The 23,392-nt window shown below is 43.3% G+C and overlaps 1 protein-coding gene across 7 annotated transcripts in view; it reads left to right on the forward strand.

Annotated features, from left to right (window-relative positions):
* Positions 1 to 3,928: 3,928 nt before the first annotated feature.
* JAK1 (Janus kinase 1) overlaps positions 3,929 to 23,392 on the forward strand; it is a 210,039-nt gene continuing 190,575 nt past the window's right edge. Inside the window, exons 1-2 of one of the 7 annotated variants that reach the window (XM_072974291.1) lie at positions 4,304 to 4,385; positions 4,709 to 4,884. The gene's annotated coding sequence lies outside the window, so the exon portion shown is untranslated. Of the gene's footprint in view, positions 3,950 to 4,303; positions 4,386 to 4,708; positions 4,952 to 6,466; positions 6,581 to 8,577; positions 8,668 to 23,392 lie in introns of those variants that run through there. The other 6 variants (XM_072974287.1, XM_072974288.1, XM_072974293.1 and 3 more) reach the window with 6 other exon arrangements.

Genomic DNA, 23,392 nt, shown 5'->3' on the forward strand with positions numbered 1-23,392 from the left:
CCTGATGCTAGTGAGATTCTCAGATTCCCTTGTGCTATAGAGACAAAATTATTCTTTCAAGATCTACTCTTTGTTTCAAGGAACAAAAAATTTTCCAGGGGGGTAGGGGCAGGGAATATATATATATATATTTTGCCCAAACCCTGTGTCTGTCACATACTTCTTGAGGAAGCTGGAAAGGTATGTGTCTGTATCAGCCTCCCACTAGCAAGCTCAATGTCTTGTTCACCATCGCACTCCTAGTAGGTAATCAACGAATGCTTGTTGAATGAGTTCTGTAAAGGCAAAGTCTATCTTCATCATCTTGGTTTCCTTAAAATCTGACCCAGGGCTGGAAATAAATTTCTCAGAAAATAGTTCTTGATTAAAGTGATCTAATTAACAACCAGAAGTGCTTCCTTTTAACTACATTTGTCCAACATGACTTCAAAGATACAACCTGGTGTATTTTTCACATGAATGCAAAAGAAGCCTGCCCCTTTTACAGGACCAGAAGACTGTTTTCAAAGGCTGTAGAATGATGCTGATTAAATGGAGTTTTAAAGGTAATCTTCCTCATTTATGTGAAAATTTTTGAGGTTTTTTGTTTGTTTGTTTGTTTTTGGTGGGGGGGGGGCACTTTCCTAACTGCTTCCACAAGTTTTGTCACTGCCTGGGTATTAATAAATCTACATCTTAATGAAACATTTCTCAGGTAGATCATCATAAATCAGTCACTTGTCTTCAGTCCACCAGTTATCAGTATGAACTATATGCCGTGTAGTTGAACTACACACGTATAGAGAACTATTTGCCATGTAGTTCCTGGCATATGTATCTTTTCCAAGGCTGAAGTGTGAACTTAAGGGTAAGACTTCGTATTTATCTCAATAGTCAAAGAACTTTTCCCAATAGCAGATTTGTTGAAGGGTCAAGAGCAGGAAGCCAAAAGGGATAGAAAAATTCTAAAAGTGCATGGGGGTAAATAAGAATACAATTAGAGATCATTACAGCTACTTGTTATTAAAAAACTATGTTCCAAGTACCATCCTAGGTCTTTACATATATTTTATTAAATTTTGATTAAATTTTAATCCTAAAAACTCCTCTTTGAGCTAGGTGTTGAATCCTCATATGTGTAAAGAAACTGGGAATCAGAACTGATGGGTAACTGACCCAGGAAGACACAGCTAACAGACTGGCAGAGCTGAGATTAGGACCTGATTCCAAAGTCCATCTCACATACCAAGAATTGTCATTTTTCAAGTGTGTATTGGAGAGATGAAAGAAGATTGTTGGAGTGCCTCTAAGAGCTCTTTTTAATCAGCAGCTCTGTAGTAACCCAGAGGACTAAACTTTGATCTCTATAGTGATGTGAGCACACATATGTGGAAGGCAAGGGACATGGAGGTGTTTCCTATACTTTTGAGCTGTCCCTTTTTTTCTCTGTTTAGCTTTGGTTTTAAGGGACCACATGACTTTACACAAAATTAGGCTTCATTGCCACCTTTCTGGAGGTTGATATTATTGCCCATGAAATTATTGTCACACTGTTATTATCTGGGATGAGACACGGTCTTTAGATGTTACAATCAGTAATACCAACTTCTCTGCCCCAACCAAAGGAAAAGGTGCAGTTCGTGCTCAGATATGCAACTGGAACCTCACTGGTCTGGATGCCTATGAATTTATCTGCTACAATCCAGACCCTCTTCCCAGCTATAAGTATAACTGCAGACCTCAGCTATTTCCTAGTCTTTTAAAGTTGCAAATGTACACTTTTGTCCAGATGCTGACATCTTTCCAGCAGCCCTCTTCAGCTCTGCCAGCCTCCTCACTAGGTCACTCAGTTCCAGAAGGAATCAGTCTCATAAAGCATATTGCCTGATAATTTAATTCCAGGCTAAGCAGGATAAAATCAGTTTAAGCTTCACCAACCTTTCGGAGTCCATGAAAGCAAAAGTCAAAGGGCAAGTGTTGCCATAACTAATTATTTGAATTAGATGGAATTTGAAGAAGAGGGACCAAATATGGTAAAAAAAAAAAAAAGGGAAACAGCAGTTGGTTTAAAAAAAAGTTGAGAAAGCAAATTATGCTTTGCTTGGCCCTATAAATTAGAAGCCCCCCAAAAATGGTCTTCAAAGGTGTAAGAATCAAAAACCATCTCCAGTGCTCTGCTTTCACTGAAAAGGAAGGAAGGAATTTTCTAGAGATGGTCAGGTTGGAATTACGGAAAAAAATCCTCTTCAGACCTTCATTGGTTCATTCATTGCCAGGCGAGGTGGTAAACATGGGAGATGTAACCTGAACCGCATGGCCCTGGCCTTCAAAGCTTACCCTCTAGTTCAGGGAGGTACACAAATTGTGCCGTACACTTAACTGTGAAAGGCACCAGTACATAAATACAAAAAGGACACACTGGATGCACAGAGGCGGAGTGGTCACCTCTGATTTTAATAAAAGCAATTCATAACAATCATGTAGGGTTACTCAATGAAATGGTAAACTCTCCCAGGAAAAGGTAAAAGAGAACCTAAATTAACAGATACACTGGAGTCAAATCACAAAAAAAGGGCGTTTTGAAGAAGCAATCAGTTCACACTGGACACCATCTTTAATTTCTAGGAAATGAATTTCCGAAAGTAGAATTGCTGCTATACGTCGTTAACTCCCCCTCCCCAGCTCTCCACCGCCATCCCTCTAACATATATCAGGTGAGCGGGGCTCAACTCGAATTAAATGTGCGACCTGGAGCAACTCAGTACCTCAGTTTCTTCGCCTGTAAAGTGAGGAACCCCACACAATTCTATAAAGTCCATTTCTGCAATGAATTATGAAATAGGACAAGAAATCAGAAAGGAAACTCAAAAGAAACAAAAGTGAAAGTGCTCAAAGGAAATACAGCAGTAAACAAAAGCACAAAATCCTATACCTCACTGAAAATTGTGGCGGAGTTCCCAAATACTTTTTGTCTCAGCAACTGTGAACGCGAGCCTTGGGAGAGAATGAAATATTCATCTATCACGCCCTCTGAATGTGAATGGGATGAAAGTAACACGAATCCACCTTGCTCCGTGCAACTGTCTTCTTAAACAATGCTCCCTGACCTCGAACAACCACATACTAAAAATTTCCTCCTAAATAAGTCAATCCGCGATGAATGATCCCTCCCTACATTACAAACCCCAGGGAACACCGCACAAGGGTGTGTCCCACTTTGGAAAGAGAGAGAAAAGGGGATAGAGAAAGAAAGGAAGGATTCCAACCAATATTAGATTCTACCTAGTATTGCCACGCGGTTGTCACGCACAACAGCATCCAAGCAAACTATTTTAAAACTTGTGAAATACGATAGCCTTTCAACGTTATCATTCCCTCCTTCATGGTATTAATGAGACTTATCTGCACCCCTAACGGTACACCGCCCGGGAGCAAGAGCGTGAGCTCTGGGGTGGACCGGCAAGTGGAGGCGGCCAAAAAAAGCACGAAGCTGACAGATTCGCAGACAGTCGGCGGCGGCTGTGGACCGGGACCCGCGACCGCCACGGCTAGAGGGCTCGATCTGCACCCACCGGGGTCACACGGCTTCCAAGGTGGGAAGATGCTCACTGATCGCTCTGGGAGCCTCCCTTCTCAGAGCGGAGGAGGGAAGGGCGTGCGCGCGCACACACAGACATACACACACGCACACATCCTTTCCCAGGAGTTGTGTCTGGTCTCTCTTTTGTTTTTCTCCCTTCGCGGTCATGAGACCCGGAAGTTTTTTTTTTTTTTTTAATCCTGTCTCTCTCCCTTTTCCAACCCCCACCCCCCCCAATCTATCACATGGCAGAGATAGAATAAAAACAGAAAAATGGCGACGGTCACGTTGTAGCGAGCACGTTGTATCCTTGCTGCGTCATTAGATAATCCTCATGCAAATAGCGGGAAGAACAAAGGAAGGGGGGCCCGGGACCCCCCGGGGGCGCAGGTGGGTGTGGGGGCGGCGTGCCGGGCGCGGGGGCGGCGGGGCGCGCGCCGAGTCAGGCGCCGGCGGGAGGCGTGCGGCCGCGCGGGGCTTGGTGCGCCGAGTGTCTACGTCCGTGTGCGCGCTCGTGCGGCGCCGTGGAGCGCTGGCCTTGCCGCTGCTGGCCGGGTCTTGCGCCGGAGCTCGCCACCCACCCGCTCGGGGGCGCGGGAAGCCGGGGGGCAAGGAGAGCCGTTCCAGCGAGGCTGGCCGCGACGCGCGCACACGCACACGCACACGCCGCCGCCGCCGCCGCGGGGCTCGGCCGGCTCGGCGGCCGCGCGGGGGGCGGGCCGAGGGCGGGCCGGGCGGCGGCGGGGGCCGAGGGCGCGCCGCTGCCCGGCGCTGGGCACCGGCCTGCAGCCGCTGAGGGGGACTGCACGCAGTTCGCCACCTCAGGGTAGGCGCCGGGGCGACGGGGCGGCTGGGCGGGCCGGGGCTCCGCACTCCCGCACGGACTTGGAGGGTGTTGCTTGGCTGGGTTTGTAGTGGTTGGGGTGTGTTTTCTTCTTTCGGGGTGGGGGGCGACCTCGCCCATGGGCATTTCCGCGGTTTTCCTCTGGCCCTCGTTGGGGTGTCAGGAGCGGCGCAGGCTGGTCGAGGGCGCGGAGAGCCCCCCGGCGCCCCGCTTCGGCCCCCTGGCAGGGCAGCGGCGCGGAGGGGCGGGGCGGGTGTGTGTAAATGTTGCGCACTCGCTTTTCCCCCACCCCCGCCTCCTTCCAGGGCACTGGCGTGGGTCCTTCGCCGTCCGGCGGCGACTGTAAATAGAGCCTGGATGTTGTTTACATGAAGGATCCGGCGGGAGGAGTCTGCGAGGAGGTGGCGGCGGCGGCGGAGGAGGAGGAGGAGGGAGGGCGGAGAGAGGAAGATCGGAGTCCCGGCGGCGGCGGCGGTCCGGGGTGAGGGTGAGCCCCGCGCGGCGCGGGGACCGGGCGCTACCACGAGGCCGGGAAGCCGGACCCTGGGGTAGGAGGGAGAAGGGGCGCGGGGCGGGAAGAGGGGGCCTGTAAGAGTGGCATTTTGAGCTTACAACCTGCCACGCAGATTCTCTGGGGCGAGAGGGGAGGGGTGTGCGGGGAGGGCAGGGAAGCCTCGATTTCTCTGCACGTTCATTCTCGCATCTCCAGTCTTTTCCCGCTTCCTCTCGGGGCTCACCTGTTTATTTCCATCAGCCAGAGCTTGCAGTCTTTTTTTTAATGTAGGCATGAGACGCTATTTCTTTTATTAGAAACACTATTGGGGAAGGGGGTGCGTGGCTGTAATTTATGCCGGTCCCGGTCGGTTTTCAAGAAGGGGGAGGGGACTTGGCGGAGACCGTCGGCTCCCGGCGGTAGCTGACCCCAGGGCTTCTCCCTGCCCGTATGGGCTGGGGAATCTTTTCCCTCACTCAGCTACCCGCAGGCCAGCTGCCACCTTCTTGGAGAAGAACCACACCTGTGCTTATTGCTCGCTTTGGAGGAGAGGTGAGCTGAGAAGCCGGGGAATCTTCTGTTCCTCAGAACTCTTAGCTAATCCTCCCATCCCAGAATTGGCCAGAAAGTGCCGTTTTCACCTGCTAATTGCACCGGGCACATCCATACCCCCACCCCATCAAGTTGTGGTCCACAGATGTGTTGGGATTTTTCTCTTGCCTCTGAACCTGCACCCCACCAACCAGCAACTAACTGCTGGTTTTAGATTGAGAGAAAGGTAACCGCCTTCGGCTTAGTACGCGTTCTTTATTCCCCACTGGATCTTCCAAAGGAATCTTCTCTCTCCCCGCAGACCCCTTCCAAGAGCTTAGCCCAGAATCTGGCCTAAGCAGCCAGTCTCTGGCTCTCTTTTCCTGGGCCCCACCCTGGCCCCTCTTGGTTCTCCACAGCCAAACGCGCCTCCCAAGCAGAAGGCACACCCTGCTCTAAATCTAACCATTCCAAAAGGGAGAAGAAAACAGTTGAAGAAAAGGGACCCAGGGGTCTTCTTTCTGCCCTCAGTATCCCCAGCAGCATTTCCCTCTTCAGTTCTCCTGGATTTATAATCCTTTATTCTTCTTGTCAGCTGCTGCTACCTCTTTGCCCCTATTTCTGTGATGGATCTTTGGGGAGGTGGGGATAGGAGGGTGGAGAATGGTTGTCACCCCTTTTCCCTAGTGTGAGGAATTTTCCTTGTCTTTTCATTTTTGAGATGCTTAAGAAGTAAAATATGTAAATATGTTTGCATGCTTACTTGAACTTATTTTCCTGCTGGTTAATGAATAGCTGGGACTTAAAAGGGTGGGAGGGGAGTGATGTGAAGTGCACATTCCCCCTGGTGTCCCCCATATGAGCATCCCCATAGTTGCTGGAGAAGACCCTTCTGGGAAAGCCAACAGTCTCCCTTCTATGACATCACCACCTAAGCCCTTCCAACTTTAGCTTCAGAACAGGAAGAAGGCTCAAAATAGAACTACCTTAGGAATTCAGCTCCTTTTAGAAGATCAACTGTTAAATCAGCCACAGGAGGAACCCTGAACTTTGACATGGGGAGAGAAAGCTGTAGTGTTTGAAATCGGTTCCTTTGGGGGTGGGTAGGGGGATACTTTCCATGTATATTCAGAAAAGCTTTTCTCAAGATACGGTGAGTTGGGTACCTAGACCAATGAATGATTAATAGGATGGTTTGAGATTCATTTTTTGAATTATTCATATGTTTTGGTATGTCAACAATAACAAGCACTTTTCAGGATGAATTAAAGGCATGTTCCTAGAGTGTGTTCTGGAGAATTTGCTAGAGATAGAGAAGGCTCTTGGGGGGAGCTAGGAGGGAGGACCTGAAGGCGAGGACTCTGAGGATGCAGTGACAGCTGCTGTGAGTTTGAAATTGAGAGGCTTACTGTAAACAACGACTAACTTTTGCCGGGTGATTAATATCCTGGACAAAGAAGTAATGATACCAGGATTTCCTTACCTTTACATCAAAGAATAACTCTGAATCTTTGAATCATGGTGTCTCCCATTTTTTCCCCCTGAATTGTCTGAGCTGAAAGATTGTTCAGCCTTTAGGAAGAGCTGCTTAGTAAGTGATCATCACTTAAGTACTAACAACTGAAGGATCAGATGTAGGGAGAAAATACTTGGCATAATTTGAGTGCCTAGTGGGTGCTGTAGAATGACTTGCTGGGTGAAGGGTTCCAATTTAAAAGAATCCAGATGATAGAGACAGGGCTCTCTGTACCTGCATTAATACTGTAGCCATTAGCCACGTGTAGCTGTGAAGCACCTGAAATCTGGCTAGGGTGATGATGAACAGGTTGTAAATTTTTACTTAATTTAAAAAGTTGATGTTTGACTCAGGTTATTGGAAAACTTCATTATGTTTGAAAACAGCTTGGGTATATGCATCTACTTTTTAAGCTATAAATTTTATGAAATCTAAATACAGATTATTTCTGATGAAAATTTAGTGTCCAAATTGAGATGTGTTGTAAGTATATAATACACTCTGGATTTCAAAGACTCAGTACAAAAAAAGAAAGTAAGTTATCTTATTAACTTCTTATGTTAATTACATGTTCAAGTGATAGTATTTGGGGTATATTGCATTAAATGAACTATTGTTAATGTTAGTTTCACCTGTTTAGTTTTTTTTTTTTTTTAATGTGGCTACCGGAGTATCAAAAATTACATACGTGGCTTACTTTTTACTTCTCTGGGACAGCACTACCCTATAACGTTGCTCCTTTTCCTTCCTGAATTAATTTCGAAAGAGGTGACTGCATGAAACACTTATTTGATGTTTGTCAACCATTTACTTTCTGCTCCGATTTTCCATGTAGAGATTTGGGGACCCAAGATGTACTGTTACAATACAGCCGACCTAAGAGTGACTGCCCTGTAGATTTCTTCGCAGGAGTCGTGCCCTGCTTGGGAAGGTCAATAACAATGGCCAGGGCACTGGAAGGGGTATCATGGGAAAACTTAGGGCCCCACATATCTGGCTAGAGCTGCTTTTGTGAAAGGTTCCTGGGCATACCAAAATATATCCGAGAACAGTATCTGGCACAGTGACAATCAAGACGCCTGGTGACATCTAGTCATACCACTCACCTTTGTTTATCTTCTCTTTCTCTGCATCCAGTTTCTGCCGCCTACATCATAGCTCCACTGGTGGTCAGCCCACCAAGTTGCTGACCCCTTTCCTCCCAAAAAAGGGTACACTGCTGACCTGAATGGAGACGTTACTGTCTTTGGGGTTTGGTTTTGTCTAACGAGCCTCAGTCATGGTGCTGAAAGGGACTTGGGCATTTAGTACTACCCTCTCATTTTATAGATGAGAAACTGTTGAGTGCCTTACCTGTAGACATGTAGATGGAGGAATTAAACATAAACTTTTGTTGATAACCTGTTTAGAGAATCCCTGTGAAATGAATTCAGTCGCATATTTGTTGAGATTGCACTTTGTGGAAGCGACTGTGATACATGTTGTGAAGGGACATAAAACAGTCAGACTTTGGGAACAATACTGTTGATCTGAGGATATAAGATGTAAACAGTGCCAAATTAAATCACAGTTTAAGAGACAGCACTTAATGAGTACAGTACCACTGTTACAGTAGAATTGTGTTCCTTTTCCAGATGTAGGAATGGAAGCTGAGAATGTTGGACTCTGCAGAAAAGAGGAGTGGGATTGTGTTTCTGGAACAGCTCAAGGCTCTAAAAGTGGAGGTCAGTGCAAGTCTTTGGTATTGCCCCCTTCAGCAGTCCATTGAGGGGATTTGAGAACTAAGAGCCAGCATTTTTAAACGGCAGTGCTGGCAGTTATGAGGAAATCATAGATTCATTGGAGGTGGCCGGGGCTTTTAGAGATGGTTAGCTAGGGGTGGATCGTTTAGAAGTCAGCTGGTGTATTTTTGGCTGGTTATTCTGAAAGGGTGCAGTAACAGAATAAAACTTACTTGTGAGCAGACTATGAAATCCAAAATCTGGGGGTAAAATTAACTCTACAGCAAAATCTAAAAGTAAAACAACTGTGGAGTAGACAGTTGGACTAAAGTATGTATGCTGAGTACATGTGTAAAAGGGGAAAGGTCCATAGTGTGGAATATTATATTCTACTAAATACTAAATGGATAGTGCATTTATTTGTAAATTTTTAGTCTCTTGGAGCCTTTTTGAACTGAAAGCCCCAGCAGCATTGGATGAGAAAGTTTGTTCCTCTCTCTCTCTCTCTGCGTTCTTGTGTACATACCTTCTGTATCAGGTTTTTGCTTTTACACGGGCCCGCTGAGGTTCTGCAGCACGACTGTTCAGAGGCCAGTGCGTGGAATGGGTAAAACAGTGTCACCCCCTCTGTAATTACTCCCAGTTAATGCTTTTCTGTGAGAATTGGGGCTGACTTGGCACAAGGGCGTCGTCCTTGGCTTTTCCTTGTTGTTTTAGCCAATTTATTTCTCCTAGAGAGAAAAATATGTGTAACCCCCTTACTCCAGGTTTCTTACTGATCTTGGCACAAGTTAGTTTTTAAACGCTGTTAACAGCGAAGCTTTGCAGTAAAATGCAGGTATACGTTCTCTGTACTTCTGACAAAAGTAGTAGTTGACATTTGGCATCTTCTGTTGACAGTAAGTTTTTAGTAACAAGACAGTTGGGTCAAATTTGCACTTTTTATAATGTCATTCAGTTGCATTGTGGTTTTCAAGTTGGGGAAGAAAAAAATTGCTCTTTAGTGAAAGACCAGTGGATTTAAATTAAACAGCCTGGGGTCATAGGCATTGCCCTTGTGTCTTCCCTATATTTTGTGATCCAAAAATAAATTATTTTTAAAGGAAAAATTAATTAAACAACCTATTTTAACTATTTTACTTTTAAAGTATTTCAGATATTTTGCATGCCGGCAGCTCATTTCATGGTTCCTCCAGCTATTTAATATATAATCAGATACTTAAAGGCTTAAGATCATCGTATTTTCACTTGAAGTCTGTAGGTAAGAGAAACGTGACGTGTTTTTGCTGCGTGCATTTGTATGCCACAAGATCGAAAAGCACGTTTTTTGTATACCAGTTTGCTAGAAGTACTTGATTTTCTAGATAATAGTATGTAGTGCATGCGTCATGAAGAAATTGTTCTCAGTTGTATCATTTTTCTCATAGAAGAACTGAGTTTACAATTGGTTTGTTCTCTGGAGGAAAGCATTTTATATCACTTTTCTCTCTCTTACTATGCAGTATCCTTTCGTACTGTAGCATGAACACCTGCAGTCACTTGTTTTAAAATTAAAATGATTCCATTTTTGTAAGAAAAATCTGTTAAAAAATAAATGTTTCTGATTTAATTTTTTTTAAAAACGTACATTTATAGGGAGTAATTTCCAAGAAGAGATAAAACATATTTTAAAGTGTTTATTAGTATTTATAAAATACAATTCTGAAAACCCATATTTTCCTTCCTTGAAACTACTTTAGAATTATTTTGAGAAAATACCCCTTTATTCACAGAATAATGGCAGTCTGCTTTTTTTTTTTTTTTTAATTTCTTGGCTCCTGTCACCCCCTCAATTTAGGTAGAAAAATGGAGAGAAAAAGAAAGAAATAAAGGAAATACTCTTTACTTTTGGACCAAAAGTCTTTAGTTGTCTGACTTTTGGTCATGGCTAATGGAGTGAATTTCAACTTTGCAGTACATTATGTTTGTATGTGTGGACTTCATGTTTTAGACATTCAGTTGCCCTAGTACTCAGTCTTAGTGGAGAACAGTCTGATTACTAAGTATATCAGAATTATTTGTTCCTTTATGTACCTACCCTCTGGTATCTCAGAGTTAAGTATTCATCTTTTCCAAAGGCGACAGAACTTGTGGCTGAGAAGTGTTAGATGGTAATCTTTTTATCCTTTTCGATGGATCAGCTATCTAAAATTTTATTCTCAGATAATCGCTGTATCTTTGTTCATGTAACAGATGTTTATAATTTGGGTGAAAATGTGCAACTATTTCCAGGAAGCTTGAGTTAAGGGATCCAATTTTTTTTTAAATCTTCGTTGCCCTCTCGTGTTTCAACTCTGTTATTACATCAGTTGGCTAAGACCTAGGCAGTGACCTTTTTAACTTTTAGATGTTTTTGCACTTTAGAGAATGTTGTTTTAATTTGTGTGTAGGTGGATTATTTCATAGGATCTTTTCTGAGGATAAGATCGGTTTCACAGTGCTTAAAGTTAACAGTTGAGCTAGGCTCACTGTACTCTCCTATTTTCTGACCTCTGCTGATTTAAAGAATTAATTCTTCTATCTGTCTTACCTGAAGTACAGTGCTAATATCTCATTTGCATATAATGAGTCTTTGAGCAAATACCTAATTGAAAACATAATTATTTTTCAAGTATCTGTTAAGTTCCACGCATATTGAAATGACTTGAGAACTTATGACTGACATGGAAAAAAAAATGAATGAATCATGGCTTTAATAAGTTGATATTTTGAAGCCCGAATTCTAGTTTCAGAATTTTTTTTTGTACTTTTTATAAAAAGTAAGAATCATCCCTGAAATGATTTCAGGTTACATCTCAAAGGTACGGATAATTTCAAAGTAAGTGATGTGTATACGTTGATTTTTTAATAGGCATTCCAAAGGTTGTTAACCATCCTTACCGTAACTGTAGGACTGACATTGACTATAGTGGAAAAACACCCCACAGGTGTGCTATAAATACGTAATCATCATCAGTGTCATCAATTTGAATACATTCTTGGCACTCAGAGCAAGAACAGTAAGTCATTTTTTTTGCTCAGGTGTATTCTTAAATTGTAGAAACCCCATACATGTTTGCTTCATGATCTGAGATACTGAGAAAACTAAAAATTTTAAGCAAAAAGTAGATGTTTTCAGGAATCTTTTTGTTTGCATAAATTGTATAGACTGAATATCCAGTTGATGGGGTTGAATGGCTAGGTCAGGGGAGAGAAAAAAGCCCTAGGTTCAATTGTTAGACACGGATTTGAACCCAGGTTCGGTGTAACTTAGTGATATGACCAGATGAATCACCTATCCTCTCTTAGGTTTTTATTTTCTTTCTGTCAAATGGGCTCATGCCTAATTCTGGAATCCTTTTGTGATGAATTAATGAGTAATTTATTGACAACCCCCTAGGTTCTTGTGAAAACCAAAGGAAAAAGCACATAGAAGATTACTGAATGTTAAGTAGACGTGAAGTATTACTGCCCTGTTTTATTATGAGCACTTTGAGAGCAGGGACTATGTCTTATCTTCATTTCCTGAACATCCAGAAGAGGTCTTGGAACATTGATAAATACTTGCTGCATGAATGGCTGAGGTCAGGGAGAGGGAGTCAGCGAATCCAGGCAGGGGAGAGATGACACTGTGAAACAGAGCTGGGAGGCGTAGTTGATGTATTAGTGGTTGCTTATCATTAACATGTATACATCGTGTGTTCACCTTGCGTCTTAATATAATTCAACTGGGTCTTTTACTGTTTCAGCCTCACCACTTGCTGGGCTGTGACCCTACTTTTCCTTCTGCTTCCCCACATCCTGAACCAGAAGGGGACCTTTTAGTCCTTCACTTCGTGGGGCACCTTCAGAGGGAGTCACACAGCCACCCGGGAAGGATGCTGCCGGCCGACATGGTGACTGACAGGCTGCCCTGGCTCAGTTATCACAGTGCTGATGCTGTCCATTCTAAAGGTACAGTACTGTGATAACTGAAGGATGGCAGCCATCTTGCCTTCCACGGAGGAGCCCCGCCGTGCCGGGAAGGAGGACGCGAGGCCCAGGCGGGAGAAGCGGTGGCGGGAGCCCTCTTGCCCTGTGCCTGTATTCTGCCTCTCCCTGAGCGCAGGGGACGTTGTTCCACCTGTCTTTGTCTTCTGTGATAGGAGGGTGAAGAGGAGTTGGGTAGATGTTGGCTCTGTTGGGCTGAGCGGAAGTATCATTAAGATCTTCGGAATTTTCAGGTGACTGATACTAGATAAGTGCTAAGTGTGGATTAGTATTTCTGGAGTGGTATTCCGAGAAAGTTGGGCCACTTAGAAATGTAAAAAGCAACCCGATTAAAATAGCTTGATGCTTGTCAATTTAGATGTTCAAAATGAAATTCAGCTTAAGCAGGGAGAAAAAAGCCCTACGTGTTGAACGGTATTCATGTAATTGCATGAACAGAATTACATCTTTGTGTTTAAGGAATGGATGGGGACATGGCATGTTTCTTTCAGTAACAAAAAATATTTAGAAACTAGTCTAACTCAAAAAATATTTGATGAATGCCCATGTTATTGCTGCTGTCACCTTTACATGAAAGTAAAATGTGTGTAAATAATTTTCCTGTGGTCAAATAATTAAGGGGGTGGGTATAGCTCTGGTAGAGTGCCTGCTTAGCATGTGTGAGATCCTGGGTTCAATTCCCAGTACTTCCATTTAAAAAAAAAAATTAAGGACTGTTTTGTGATGACATCTAGAACAAATCCATTTCAGGGATATGAAGCTATAAATACCAACCCACCATCAGGTGTGCGTAAAAGACTAGGAAAATTAGCAGAGTGAGCATCTTCAGCCTGTACTGTGCAGGGTGCGTTTGGGCTTAGAGGTGGGATTATTAGAGTACCCAGGGTTTCCCACAGCCTTCCTCCCTGAAGACTCCCAAGGAAGCTGTACACGTGGACCAGCAGCAGACAAGACGCAGGGTACACGACTTTATTATGTGTTAGATCATAGTCCATTGCAAGGCTTGGATCATTTCATGTAGTTCAGGCTCTATACCTTAAACAGACCTCTTGACTTCTCCCCAGGCTCACATGTGTACCTGGGAACCTTCCCGCCCTGTGGGTAGCCGACTAGTGTAGGAACCCAAAGCAGTGGGCAAGGAGAGAACAGGGCCTGCTGAGGTCAGGACCTGCCTACACAGGGCAGGGAGAGCCCGGGAAGGAGAACAATGTGTGTGACCCTTTAATGTACAGAGACATTACCCACTAATCAGCGCAGCCCAGTTAATGTCTTCAGCCAGTTTTATTGTCAGGTTTGTCACGGGGAAAGAATACAGAAGAAGAAAGGGAACTGGGAGCCAGGAGGGAAGCGAAGCGTTGCCTCCCGTCCAGAGAGGTTCGGTCTGCCCCTCGCCGTGCCATCGTCAGACGTTGCAGGTCATCGTGCTCCTCCGCTGGTTCGCACAGTTCTCTGACCTCTCTGCCCCGTTCTCCACCCGGAGGGGGCCCTTTCCTGGAGGAACCCCTTGAGCCACACCTGCTTGGCCCTGAGTTGCTTTCCTCGTAGCATTGATCCCATTACAGCCCAGGGCCTTCACGTGTCCTCATCCACTCAGGGCTTCTCTGAACTGCAGGCTCGACTGTGGTTTTGATTAGTTATGGGGAGGGCTGGCTCTGCCCAGTTGTGAATTTTACTCCCAGTCCTGAAAGTCCTTGGAGTTTCCTGCTCCCATAAACAGAAAAGGAATTTCTGACAGAAACCCTGGAAGAACTTCTGAGAAAGGAAAGTTTGGGGATTGGTGAGTTCTCAAGTAACTTGAAACACTCCTAATTTTTAGTGTTATAGCAGGTGGAAAAAACTGCTTCAGGGAGTGATGTGTTGTGCAATCGTTGGCCTTGGTGAGGATTTCTCCACCTTCCCTGGTCTTCCTGTTTTCCCATTACTAGTTTTATTTTATCAGGTTTTATACTTACCGGACCTTGACCCCCCAGTTCCACAGCCAAGCCTGTGGGCTGCTGCAGAGCGGAGTGTTAGGTGTAGTTTGGAGTCACTCCTGCATTTCTGCAGAAAGAGCCATACTGGGTCCCATTTTCTATCAACAGGAAAGCCTGGGGCTCAGTCTGTGGCAGGAGCACTGGAAGGCTTGCCTGGGCCTGGAGATCCCTGGCACTTTGGGACAGTTCATAGAGTTAAGGTGTTCCAACAGGTTAAGTGAGAGGTGATTCAAGAGAAACCTGATGGGGTTTTTCCACCTTTGTTTAAAACATACATACATACAGTATGCTTTTGGTTGGTGTAGTCACTGTATTCTTCGGTTTAGAGATGTAAGAAAGGGAAGATGAATTAAACATAGAAATACCCTATGATCCGGCATTTCCACTTCCGCTCACATACCCAGGTGAATGGTCTCAGATACTTGTGCACCAGTGTTCACAGCAGCATCATTCAAAAGAGCCAGAAGGTAAAAGCAGCCCAAATGCCCATCGATGGTTGTATGGCTAGATGAAGTGTGTATGCCTACAATGGAATATTATTCAGGAAGAAAATTCTGACACCTGCTACAACATGGATGGACTTGGACGATAGCTAAGTGAAATGAGCCAGACTCTAAAGGACAAATAGTGTATGAGTCATAGAAGATTCCTAGAGTAGTCAAATTCATAGAGTCAGAAAGAGGAAGGGTGGTTGCCCGGGGCTGGAGGAAAGGGAAATGGGAAGTTTGTGTTTAATGGGGAAGATGAAAAAATTCTGGAGTTGGATGGTGTTGGTTATACAATGTGAAAGTACTTGCTGCCACAGTACTGTACACTTAAAAATGGCTAAAGTGGTAAATTTTATGTCATTTTACCACCCCACAAAAGAAAGCATTTCAGGGTAATAGCATTGTTGCAGCCAGCAACAGAATTGAGTTTATTGCTCTCTTCTTCAGACGGTCTTCAATGTGAAGATAATCACTGTTTCAAATAAGTAATTAAAAAGTAATTCCCATGTCTTTATGTGTTTAAAGTTCTGTAATATGTAGAATGTTAAACATTTTTCCAGGGTTTCTGACATAGCGTAGCTTTAAAGTTTTGTAAACTATGAGAAGTATATTAACAGTACTAACTCAACAAGAAGGCAGGTGATGGAGCATCTCTTTCTGGCTTTGTGCCTTTTCTGGTGAAGCTGAGTGACTTACGGAACCTTCCCATGCTCCAGATGCCTCAGTTGCCTACTCTCTGGAATCGTGGTAAAGATGGAATTTTACTTTTACATATATATAGTTTGTATCATAGGAATTACACACACACACACACACACACGTATATGTGTGTGTGTGTATGACCATTTTGATGTCTAAAGCAGCATTCAAGTGTGGCGTATTATTTCTTATTCTCAAAAATGTAGAAATACAATGTCTGAAAAGAATAGCATTAGTATTTTAAAACAAAGTTTTAAAAAGCATCCTAATTAGACTTGTAACTCAAAGTATCATGGGCCTTATTATAAAGAGCATTCCCTAGCTTGCTCTCAATCATGAACGGTTTGTGTTTGTTATTACATGCTGAAGTTTGAAAATGAGGAAAGTAAAAGCATAGAGACTAGAAAAAGATAGCAATAAACCTTCTGTAAAGGACTGCGTGTTTCACTAGCCATGAGTAAAAAGTGTTCATTTGTGGACCCTGGCTACTTCATCACAAAGCTCTCACTTGATGGTGTGCTCTGGAAATCAGATTTCAGTTGTAGGAACTGCCTGCCCGCCCCCCCCCCCCCCCGATCCCGTGCAGTAGTCTGCCTTGATTAGAAAGTAAGCTATCATCCCTGCCATGCCAATTTCAAATATTTTGCTGTGTCTCATACATTTTGAGCTTCCCTGAATAACCAGCCAACTATACATGTGCCACAAATTTGTCTGATTTTATTAAGCTGATATGTTTCTTCCAAATCAGTTGCTTTTTGAGAGAACAAGATTCTTTTTAAAAAATTTTTATTGAAGTGTAATAATTACAGTGTGTCAATTTCTGGTGTACAGCACAATGTCCCAGTTTTATATATATGTGTATGTTTTTATATTCACTTTCATTAAAGGTTATTACAAGATATAGAATATAATTCCTTGTGCTATACAGAAGTTTGTTTTTTATCTATCTATATTTATACTAGTTAATATTTGCAAATCTCAAACTCCCAAATTTATTCCTTCCCACCCCCTTTTCCCCAGTAACCATAAGATTGTTTACTATGTCTGTGAGTCTGTTTCTGTTTTATAGATGAGTTCATTAGTGTCTTCCTTTTTTTTCTTCTTTTTAGATTCCACATGTGAGTGATACCATAATGTATTTTTTTCCCCCTCTTTCTGGCTTACTTCACTTAGAATGACAATCTCCAGGCCCATCCATGTTGCTGCAAATGACATTATTTTATTCTTTTTTATGGCTGAGTAGTATTCCATTGTAAAAATATACAACAGCTTCCTTATCCAATCATCTATTGATGGTTATTTAGGTTGCTTCCATGTCTTGGCTGTTGTAAATAGTGCTGCTGTGAACATTGGGGTGCATGTATCTTTTCGAATTAGAGTTCCCTCCAGATATACGCCCAGGAGTGGGATTGCTGGATCATAGGGTAAGTCTGTTTTCAGTCTTTTGTTTTTTTTTTTAATATTTTTAATTGAGTTATAGGTCATTTTACAATGTTGTGTCAATTTCCAGTGTAGAGCACAATTTTTCACTTATACATGAACATACATATATTCATTGTCACATTTTTTTTCACTGTGAGCTACCACAAGATCTTGTATATATTTCCCTGTGCTATACAGTATAATCTTGTTTATCTATTCTACATATGCCTGTCAGTATCTACAGATACTGAACTCCCAGTCTATCCCTTCCCACCCCCCACCCTCTTGGCAACCACAAGTTTATATTCTATGTCTATGAGTCTGTTTCTGTTTTGTATTTATTTATTTATTTATTTTTAGATTCCACATATGAGCAATCTCAAGGTATTTTTCTTCCTCTTTCTGGCTTACTTCACTTAGAATGACATTCTCCAGGGACATCCATGTTGCTGCAAATGGCATTGTTGGTTTTTTTGGCTTAATAGTATTCCATTGTATAAATATACCTGTTTTTAGTCTTTTGAGGAATCTCCCTACTGTTTTCCATAATGGCTGCACCAAACTACATTCCTACCGACACTGTAGAAGGTTTCCATTTTCTCCACACCCTCTCCAGCATTTATCATTTGTGGACTTTTTAATGATGGCCATTCTGACTGGTGTGAGGTGGAGACAGTAAGATTTTGTGTTTTATATGCTTCATATAGAGGATTTTTTCCCCTAAAAATTGCTTCCTTTAAACTCTACACTCACATTTACAATTTATCCTCACCATATAGTTCGTTCTCCCAATTACCTGTTAGATTAATCTTTTACCACACAAATTCTTCATTAAGCAGGAGTAAGAGTAAGGGAGGCACCAAAAAACCACTTTTTTCCCTTCATATCCAAAACATGATTGTGCAGATTCCCATTGGAAGAGATGCCAAGTACTCCAGTGTGTCTGGGACATTCTTAGCTGGAGTTCTTTATATTTAAAGAGTTTGAAAGGGTTTTGTGTTGTAATGCATGCCCCTAAGGTAATGTATGTTAAAACAATTCACACAATTGAAATGGAGTAAAGTAAACTGATTGTTATCTTGCTTTATGCATTTGCACTGTTACTGTACTTTTATTTTTCATGAGATTATGAGATGGATAGTGATGTTAAAGAGTGTTAAGACATAGAGAACAATTCCAATTTAGTGGGAAATTCATTTTCATTTTCTGCCAGTATCTTTGTAAATGAAATTCTAGACATATACCTAGACTCCCATTCCTTGTTTTTTTGGGTTTTTTTTTTGGTTTTTTGGGGGTTTTTTTTGTGTGTGTGTGTGTGTGGGAAATGAGTATCTTTGGACCAGGAATATCTTAGGGTCAGTAGGGGTAGCTACCTAGAGTACTTTGCTCTAAAAGACTTTTCAGGCTACCTCTGGGTTCCACAGAAGAGAATGTTGTAACCACCCATCCAGGTCTACCTGTGATCAGCTCTCAGTGTCTATCATGGGCATCAGATTGAGAATGCAGATAAACTGCTGACCCCTTTCCAGGTGCTAAAGTATTTTTAGAGGTTTAGATCTTTCGGGAAGGCAGAAATTCTCAAAGTTATATTGATAGACTAGATTTCTGGGAAGCATGTCATTGGTAACACACACACCCCTTCTTATGGGAAGGGTATCTTGGACTTCTAATTAAAATATCTACCGGTATAATGTATAGAATTATGTCTAGATGTGTATTTTCCCCATTTTGTTATCACTCATTGATTTCTACAAAATTATTGCTAATACCACTATTCTAATACCATAAAATTTGCCACTCTTTAGTAAATGCATTTTAGGCAGTCTAGTGCAATTTATATATGTAGAACTTTGTGTAAGTAATTGGGTCTAATAACAGGAAGAGATCTATCTTCCTTCCTTCCTTCCTCCCTCCCTCTCTTTCTTTCTCTCTTTCTCTCTTTCTTTCTCTCTTTCTTTCTTTCTTCCTTTCTTTCTTCCTTTCTTTCTTCCTTTCTTTCCTTTAGGATTATTTCCTTGTGATGAGTCAGTGTTGAGTGCCCATGTACCAAGGTTCTTGTTTCATCCTAATTCAAATCTTCAGAATGGAAGAGTTCTCCACGTTTCATAATTTAAAAATCTGAGGAAGCTCACAGAGGGTTTTAAAGACACACTGCTAGCAAGTGGTAGAGCAAGGCTATGAATCCAGAACAGAAAAAATATGAGAGATTAGGTAAATATAAGTTAATCTTGCTTTGCTCTTGAATGTAGATTAGGAGATGAGGCCTTGCAAAGGAGTTAGACCGAGCATATGTCGGAGTGTTTTGGAACTGTGATACCACCCTCCCCCATCCACTCTGCCCACCTTCTGTTGCCTTTTTGGCTGTACACCTGTAATTACCTTTATAAAATGAAAATTTGGTCATGGCATGATTTTGTTTTAAAACCCTCTGAGGGCTTCCTTTACTCTTGGGATCAAGATTACTGTCTTTAACTTGCCCCTTGAGGTCCTGGGCAGTCTGGTTCCCCCTCCCTCTCTGGTCCCATAGCTTGTGCCCCGTTGACTCGCCCTCCTTTGTCCAGGGAATCAAGCTTCTTTCCACCTCAGGTGCATTTCCGCCTGCCTGGGACACCCGTACCACTCACTTCAGGCTATCCCTTATCCTTCAGTCTCTGGTTAAATATTAATTCCTCAGATACCCCTTTCCTGGCACTCCCAGCTGTGTCCAGCCCCATGACACTGTGCTTTTCTGTCAAGGTACTCATCACAGTTGAACTATGTAGATGTATGTGTTTGGGGGGTATGGTGTGTGTGTAATGTCTTGTTAGGTTGTTGAGTTCTCTGAAGGCAGGGACCATGGCCCTATCCATTGCTGTGTTCATGGTGCCTGGCATGGAGCCTGGTATGTGGCTCACAGTGGAAATCTAATGTGTGAGATGCCGGCTGGAGTCTTTCCTGTTTTCTAAAAACGGACGAGAAGAGTCCACAGCTAAAAAGGTGTTTAAAATCCCCTCTTTTCTCTGATCAGAGAGCTGCAGCTCTGTGGCCAGCATCTTCCTGCAAAGCTTTTTCAAGAGTTGCCTTTTCAGCAGAACCAGCTCCCAGGTTGCCCTTACCCCTCACGGCCTTCCATAGGAAAGACAGCCAGGACAAGGAGAGAACCTCCGCTTGGAGATCATCTTTTGTCGGGAAATCGGTGAGCTGTTAGCTGTCCCAGAAAGAGCTCCCCACGCCCAGTCTCTGCTGAGCTAAGAGAAGGAGTGGGGACAGAGGAAAGGAGAGATGCCAAATTTGGTGGGCCAAGGATGTGAAGTTTCTTGGACTCCATGGTCAGTGGAAGTGAATCCGTAGAAGGTGGCTTGGGACTAAAGCCTTCTGGCTAGTGCCCCACTGGAGAGCAGCCCCTACAACCCAAGAGTGGACCCCAGGAGTGAGCTAGGATATGGGGAGTATCCCAAAGGATGAGTCTCTGGCCAGTCAGAAAATTCACCCCACCAAGGTGGAGTGGTTGATGGGGGAGCCCTTTTTCCAGCTTCTGGAGAGGTGAGCCCCATTTCATGCAGAGGTTTTTTTGAAAGATGTCATCTCAGCAGAACCTACTCTCAGATTTACTGTGGATGGTCATGAAAGGAACCAACCAAGAGAGTAAGCTCAGGGAGAAAGGAAGGGAGAGGGGTGAGAGAGAGACCCCTCTACTCCTCCACCCCGGCCCTTGGAGCCTCCAGCCTTGTCTCAGCTGAGACTTTGTTTTGAACATGGGATTAAAAATTCTCATCAAAATTAAAGGCTTAGCAACTCAACTTGGCAAGAGGTCAGGTTGAGGCCCTTATTACTCAAGAGAGAAGGGTAGAATTAGAAGTTACTGGACATAAGATAGTTTCATGTTTTATTCTTCGCTGAGTTGAAAATCAGAAGTTCAGGTTACTCAGTTAAAGGATGGAAGGGCTGTAAAATATCCGTCAGGTCAAAGGTGGCTTGTTAGTGTTCTCTGCCCTAGAGAGTCCCCTCACCTGCTGTGTCTTACATGTGAAGGTGTGGAAATGCCAGTTCAGTCCTAATATTTCCAGCAGCCTGTTGACTCCCACTGCTGTCCTCTCTCCCTTCTCCAGAAAACAGAAGGCAACTCAGTGAGAAGCAGAATCCAGGAAGGGCATTTCCCCTGTCTGGACCCCTGGCACATTTGCCTGCGGGCACCGTGCATGAGGGTGGATGAGAGTTACCCAGTGTTACCTGTGATGTGTCCCACATCTTTGACCATCCTTCTTTGTACCGAAAGATTCACTAAGAATATCCCAGTTTAGAACCAGGTGGCTTAAAAAAGCAAAAATTAAAACTTGTAGCTGGACCTGCCTTTAAAAATGTCAGGCCTGTCTTAGAAGTGAGCTTTGTAGACGACTGGCGTGTAACAGCTTCCTGGTCGTTCGCCGGATCAGTGAGCTGTGGAGGATGGGAACCCTAGAGCTCATTTTCTCCAGCAGTTTTCACACTGTGGGTTTGAAATCAATTATATGTGCCTTGACCAGCATTAAAAAAATAAATAAATAAAAGATAGAAAATATGAGAGTGCATAGCCCGTGGTGAGGTCATATTACTTCATGAAAATTTGCAGTTGCTTGCTTGAGTGTGTGTGTAGGAGTTTGTGTACTGGGACACACATTTTTTTCTTTTTTCACTCTGGCTTTCAGTTAAGCCCATAAATTATTGATCTAGATGTTAGATTCTCAGTCATCTCACTATGTATTGCAAATTTGGGGAACTAAAGCCCAGAACGGTGAAGACACTTGTCCAAGGGCAGCAGGAAGGGAGTAGGAACTCAGACTTGCATCTCAGTCTCAAGGTTAGTGTTTCTCCTTCTCACCAGCCCGCAGAGAGTTACAATAGTGACAGCTAACATTTAGTGAGTGACTACTGTGTGCCAACCTCTGCGTTAAATATATCATCTTATTTTGTAAGGAAAGGGGTCATTTGGCTTTGTGTTTTGTTTCAAGTAAATGTTCATGGCTAAATAGTGACTTAGGGCTGCTGCCCGTGGCTGGATTAGATACAGAAGTTGTGAGTAAACATTTAAAAGTTTTATAGCAATTTGATAGTAATTTCATGTCTGTTGAATCCAGTACTAGAAACATTGGCTTGCATTTTATGTCTTTAATAAAAATTTTTCTAGCAATTGATTTTCATTGTGTTTGATAAAAGTATCAGTCCGTGATGGATTGGAAATAAGAACAAACTGGTTCTTCACCACAGGCAACTTGAGAAGCACTGACTTAGACCCGGCAAGGCCAACACCTTTGTCCCTTGGGGCCTCTGTGGTCCTTTTGAAGTGCCAGGTGGTCACAGCTACCCTTGGAAGGGGCAGACTGCTAGATGCAAGCCCTCTAATGTCAGAGCAGGAGCGAGTGGGGGACTTCCAGTTCTAGAAATAGCTCCCCTTGGGGATTTGAGTGGAAGAGGCACCAATGCCAATAAATACCCCGAAGCGTTCATTTCCTTCAGAACTTGTGGAAGTGGGTCTGATGGGGATGTGATTTCTGCTGTCTCTTGGAAAGCAGAAAGAGCTCCTTCCTCCTAAAGCTGTCCCCAGGAGACAAAGTCCAACACAGAACAAATTAAATTCTCAAGTCCCAGGCTCTTCAGTCAGAGTGGCAAGAGCAGAGGGACAATGCTGCAGAGTTCTCCGGGAGAACACGGCTGATTAAAGGGAGCCTGTGGGTCTCCTCGACTTGCAGGCTCTGTGGAGGGAAGCACACTTCGTAAATCCTGCTGGACTGCTTTCTGGCTAAATCCTCGTATTTGTACAAAGATCTGTTTTTAGTGAATCAGTGTGTCTTTGTTTGCATCTTCTGGAATTCTGCAGACTGCAGCCAAGGAGTTAGCAAGGTTGAGCACTGGACTGAACATTTAATCAGTTGAACGCTTCCTTATGTTTTCCTGGTTTGTTCTCATAACAAGTGACCTTAGTCCAACTCCTGGCAACACATGATTGTGGAATGTTCCCTTCTGAGGAATTCTGCCTTGTTTTTTCGTTCTGAACACACTGAAAACCTCTGAAAATTCAGATGAGTTTGTTTGGACAGTGATGATAATGTGAGCTAACTGTACCTGCTGTCTGCCCAGTATTTTACATGCGTATTATACCTTAGATGTGTATTTATTTAGCAT

The sequence above is a fragment of the Vicugna pacos genome, chromosome 13 (assembly GCF_048564905.1).
Source record: "Vicugna pacos chromosome 13, VicPac4, whole genome shotgun sequence".
Taxonomy (NCBI): domain Eukaryota; kingdom Metazoa; phylum Chordata; class Mammalia; order Artiodactyla; family Camelidae; genus Vicugna; species Vicugna pacos.